The sequence below is a fragment of the Vollenhovia emeryi genome, unplaced genomic scaffold (genome assembly GCF_000949405.1).
Source record: "Vollenhovia emeryi isolate VEMERY1.0 unplaced genomic scaffold, V.emery_V1.0 DF939129.1, whole genome shotgun sequence".
NCBI classification, from domain to species: Eukaryota; Metazoa; Arthropoda; class Insecta; order Hymenoptera; family Formicidae; genus Vollenhovia; species Vollenhovia emeryi.
The window spans coordinates 2276943-2282942 of NW_011967237.1; positions in this window are offsets into that span (position 1 = coordinate 2276943).

A 6000-nucleotide genomic window follows, 5' to 3' on the forward strand; every position below is an offset into this window, starting at 1 on the left:
GTAGATGTTTGTTTCTCTCAAAAAACAAAGTCATCTTGGCAGTTTTGAGACAATTTGGGGCGAGGCAAATTTATTTTTTGCGAGAAATCATAATCTCCAGGTGTAATAAACGTTACATCCATAATAGGAAGAACACGTAATTTTGCGGGCAATAAAAACTGTCGTTTGGTGGGAATTTTGAGATGGCCCCTTTCGTAATCGCGATCGTTCTCTGATTGGCTTTTATTTTTGCGATGACTTCGCCGGCGAGCTTGCACGGGTACAAGACTCGAGCGAATCGCGGCGAGTTTGAACGACGCGCGGCGGCTCGTCTCGTCTATGACTGACGGCTCGTAAAACCTTATCGTCTGTTGTTCGGCACGAGCAAACGAACCCCTCCCGACGCTATCGTCTCACTTGGGTTAACGTAAATACGAGAAACGATTAGACGTGAGCGATTCTCCCGGCAACCTCCAAACACTCGTCGTTTTAGGTAAATTCTACGGCGCCGTAACTTTTTTTTATCTTTATCTTGCTTTCGGCCGGCCAGTTTCCGAGATTTTTATGTCATAACAAATGAGGGTCCACCAGGTGATTATATTGTGGCTGTACGTCACCTAAATTTTCAAAATTTCGCTTGTCCGCAAAATCTTCCGTTAACTATGTCTAAATTTAGATAGAAAGTTAGGTGTTATCCCCTGAAGATTATTCGTGGCTAATTTTTACCACCGAATTATTTTACTTTGTCAATGTTTAAATACTTGATCGAATCAGGAGTTACATTTTTTTTACATATTAATTTGAGAGAAACAGATGATTTAAAATGATCTAATAATAAGAGATTCTACACTTTTCTTTTGGTTAAGAATTCTTTTTACATTTTGTTGCGGACGCACAGATAATTATATTCCGTTAACTGTGTCTAAATTTAGATAGAAAGTTAGGTATTATCCCCTCAAGATTATTCGTAGCTAATTTTTGCCACCGAATTATTTTACTTTGTCAATGTTCAAATACTTTATCGAATCAGGAGTTATATTCCTTTTTATATATTAATTTGAGAGAAACAGATGATTTAAAATGATCTAATAATAAGAGATTCTATACTTCACTTTTTCTTTAGAATTCTTTATTATATTTTGTTGCGGATGCGCAAATAATTATATTCTGTCAATCAGGTATAATAAACGCTAATAACGCTTACGACACACGGATGTACGAAATGACGTTCTTCCTGCAACTTTCGATAACCGCGAGTCGGAACATAATGATCAATGATAAGATTATAAAAGATAAAGAGGCATTTATTTCTGCCATTTTCGAAGTAGACAAGGCGGTCATGAGCGTATGATTAATTTATTATGATATTAAATTCTTATATCGGAACAATTTAGAATACACGTGAAATAATTTGCAAACATTACCGTTAGAAAGGTGGACAAAGAAATTCAAGTAATTATATTTATTTAAAAAGATATTAGTACTGATTTATAAAGCGATAGATTCAAGATGCAAGAAATAAACAAGAGGCAAGTAAAAGAATTCTACAAGTTAAACAAGGTACATTTATGACTTCCAAATAATCAAAATTAAATTGCATTTTTAACTTTTGATATGAAATAATCACAATTTATATTTACATTAAAAATTGTTTTGACGAGTTGAACTCGCTTATCATCCAACAGTAGCCATACTGTTTTTTTAGATTAAAATTTATTTTATATTATCACTGTACGTTGTTTATAAAATGTTTATCGCGAAAATTAATAGGGTTTGAAATTTGATCGACGGTCTCTTTTTTTTTAAGTTATTGCTGCATCTTATTCTTACATTTTCTTGTGTCTCGTCTCTTCTCACCGAATCTGTTTCAGCAGCCGATTCTTAATTAACCTTTTATCCTCTTATGCCACGTGTCATTAACCGTAATCGTCTGATAAGAAGTGGACTCACTTTGACGACCTTGACGTACGTCAGTCACCCTCGCGACTACGGTAATTGTTACGTGTCCGCCCTTCCGAATGCCATACGTGTGCGACCTATAGATATGTTATACGCGTCGCGTATTCGCATCCGTCAGATTTTCCGCGTCTGTGAGTCGACGCGACGTGCGCTCCCCGTCGGCGAGCGTAGGGAAACCTTTAGGGGTGAAAACGCGCAGGGGATGGCGGCAATCTCCGTCGAAACGCGTTTCTCACTGCGGCGGTTGGAAACGAAATACCTCACGATTTTATTCGCGCGTACGGATCCCCACTATATTGAAAATACTCGTAGATTTAGCGATACGTCCAAAAGTATTTTATGGGCGCGAAATATTTAAATTCAAGTGATACACAAAATAGGTTTATAAATCGAACGGGCTGTACAATTAAAGTGAGACAAAACATTTTACTCCTACGTGTGTGTTTTTTATTATATTGCTCATTCGTTAAATATTAATCGTCGTATGTTGTGTAAAGTTCGTTCGAGCGAAATCGAGCTTTTACATAAAACGTCGCGATTTATTGTTGGAACTGATCGTATCTGCAGCCTCTTGCTAATAATTTGCATGGCCGGAGATGTGTCGCGAATATTCGAGAGAGTCGAGATGGCAGAAACAACCCTCGGAGTTGCGGCACGTCGGGGCACGCACATAGGGGCGACGAGGACGCGTGTCCGCGTTCCCACGTGTCGACGACGCTGGGGATCGTACACGTATACCGCCGCTGTGTGCTGTCGTTCCGTCACGTTTCTCACTCTCGCGGATTCTACACCGATATTTGCCCTATTCGCGGCTATAAGTGGGGGCGACCGTCCTACGACAGACAATCTCGAAATTCTGGATAAACAAACCGTCTCGTAAAAGTCGCCTTACAGTCTCATCTTCTTTATTAAGCTGGAGCAACCTTTGCAAAGAAGTATGTTGTTATATAGATTGTGTCAAAATTATATCTTGATATTTTGTACACAGGAAAAATTTCATTATTTTATAAACTTATGCAACGTACACGTGAAAGCAAGATGTACATAAAATGGTCCACTTTTGGTTTCATAACATTCATATCGACCAACGATTATTTATTCGTTATATAAGAAGATACATCGTGTTTGATAGGCGCGTAAATTTTTGATGGTAATTGCTATAGGCTTGACGATCAAAGATAAATCTAAGGAAGATTTAACGAGAAGATACCGGACATGGTCTTCGGAGTAGGCGGTGGAGGGGGGAGAGCGCGTTAATTAACTAAAATCAGGTCCGGATAATCGAAATAATCTCCGGGGCCGCAACGAGAGGGGATTATACGGCTACCGAAATACTAATCCATTTGTTATACACCACCAGCGGTAAAATCTATCCGCCCGGGCGCGCTTCTAGGACGTTGTTATTTTAGGTGATATCTGAGAGCGTGGGGCTGAGGAGACGCGAGGGGGGAAACGGTGAATAGATTGAGGAGAGGCAGAAGGGAAATGCGGAGAACGGTCGTCGTCGCGCAGGTTGTGGGTCGAGCCTTAGCGAGGGAAGCGCCCGAGGACCCTCGAAGGTAATCTTGGCTCGTTCGCGGAGGGTTGCATTTTGATCCCCGGAGCTTCCGCCGTGGCACGATCTCTCCGCGCCACCACTGCGTCCGGGGGCTCACGCATTTACTATAATTAGAACTCCCTAATTAACGAGCAAACGTCGCACGGGTCTGTCGTAATCTCAGGCTTGACCTTCCACCATCGTTTAGACGCCTTTTCTCGCCCCACGTTTTAATCCGCCTTCCGCCTCTTCCTTCCCTCGCCGCCCCCGTCCGCCCATTCGCGGAACATCAAGAAAAAGTGGAGGCTGCGCGCGGCACTAAAATTTATTCCGTTCTTTTTATTTCGAGATTAAGGGAAACGTATATAGTAAATGCGATGTGTTTGGCGATTATAAAAAAAACAAATGCCATTACATTGTTTCTTCTATTTGTATGTGAAAAATTACAGTCCATGCAGTATGTAGGTACTGTGGGGACTATCTGGAACTATTTTGAGAGAGAACGAGAGACGAAGAAAGATTTCGTAAAATGTCACCTCTGCCAACTAGTAATAAATGCATATGTTCTAAATCGAAATTTCCGCGAAAAGCGAAAACGGCACTCCCGAAATATATGTATTTCCAGTGACGCCGATCTTCTCGTTCGGCTAGGAGTTTGTATCATTTAAAGCTCGTGTACGTGAAATGATAACACGACGAACGTTCCCCGTCTGTTCCCACCGCATTCGAAATCACACGACACGCAATGTCAACTCTTGACACTCACGCGTCACCAGATACCCCTTTTCCCTTAGGGACGAATAGTTTTAAAATAATTTTAAAACATTGAGTAAACAGCACGCCCTAGCGCGTGCAACCGTGTTGAACTAAAATGAGAAAATAAACTTTCTAAGCCGTCACCCCTTCGTAGATCTCTTGTTGGACAGTTTCTCCTTCTCTTTCTGTCGTCAGCAAAGGCTGAGAAACGACAGGTAAACTGAAATCAAGAAGAAACTTTATAGAACTGTACGCTACATTTAATTAAATATCAATAGCTTATTGACATTTTATTAAAAATTTATTTTGATTACAATTAAAGTATAAATATGAAAGTTTGGCATAAATGTATAAATTATATAAACTTATAAAACTTAAGAATTAAAGATCACAAAGTCGCGGAATGATCGAAGAGTCGTCAAAGAAGCGTTTTACATGTATAAGCAAAGTCATTTTACACGTGTAATAGTTTATGATAAAATTGTGAAGTGTTTTTCTTTGTTAGTGCATTCTCAGAATGATTAGTTATAGTCTGTACAACATACAATTCTTTCATGCCTAATATTTATAGAATTAGAAAGTGTTTTACCAACTCGAGAGAAGCAGTGGATTAAAATGAGACTAGCATAATGTATGGCGTACGGTTAATTTAGTGTGTTGCTTATTATTCACTGTGTCATTTGCGGCTTTGTCTATTTAGCTGAAACGACGGTGGAAGAACGAAATCCGAAAGGAACGATAAAATCCGACGGGTAGTGCCAGTGTGCACCGCGCTGATAAATATAACGTAACAAGTTCAGTGGAATAACAGCTTCATCCTAGAGGGATCAATGCGACTTTGCTTCGACTTTCACGCAGAATTTCCTTCTGGAAAAGCGTACGCGTGAAAGAATCGAATAGATAGAGCGGAGGCAGTTCAAACGTGGTTCATACGATAGCAGCATCATTGCTTCAGTCATTACTTGTGTGAATGTATTTTCAAAACTAATGGTGTTGTGCCGATTAATTTCGAAATATTTAAAGCTGTGCATAGTGAATTAATATTGATGATATTTTTAGATGATTTCATTGTATCCGTTTGATTTTTGTTTCATCAGCTTTGTTACAAAAAGAATTGTAATTGTCTATTGTTGTTTTGTACAATTTTAATAGTAGAGAATTTTCTCTTGAAATTTACTCTGAAAATCGTCGTAAAATTTCAAAAACTCTCATAAAGTTCTTCAAAATACCACGCTGTCCCACGATTACATGACTTTCAGGGTAAATTTTAAGAGGAAGTTCTCTCCGTGTAGATATATGCAAAATTAGGCTTTTTTTACGAGGGGCAAATTTTACTGTCGAGTGCCACGTTGTGCGATTGACATTTTTACCATACATAGACTGCGTTCCGACAGAATAGATCGCGACCGGTCGTTAATTTGCAATGACGAAGAAGCTTTCCATTTCCTTAATGGCGGCGGCAAAACTATATGCGCGCGCGCAACCGTAAAAAGTAAATTAAATAAGAATTAAATACAAATAAAACCGTTCAGCCAAGTAATTGGCTGGTAACCTCGCTCGTTGCCTGACGACCGTCTGAGATCGTTCTACCCTTATAGCCCCGGTGCCTCGCTCCGTCGTTGTACCGGGGATGAAAAAGGACCCCGCGTCGATAGACATGCGCCGCGACGTAATCCACAAAAAATTACTATTATCGAGACTGCCGAGTTTACGATTAATTCGAAGTGATTCAATAAAAAACATCGCGGAAAACTGTACCAAGTCCAGAT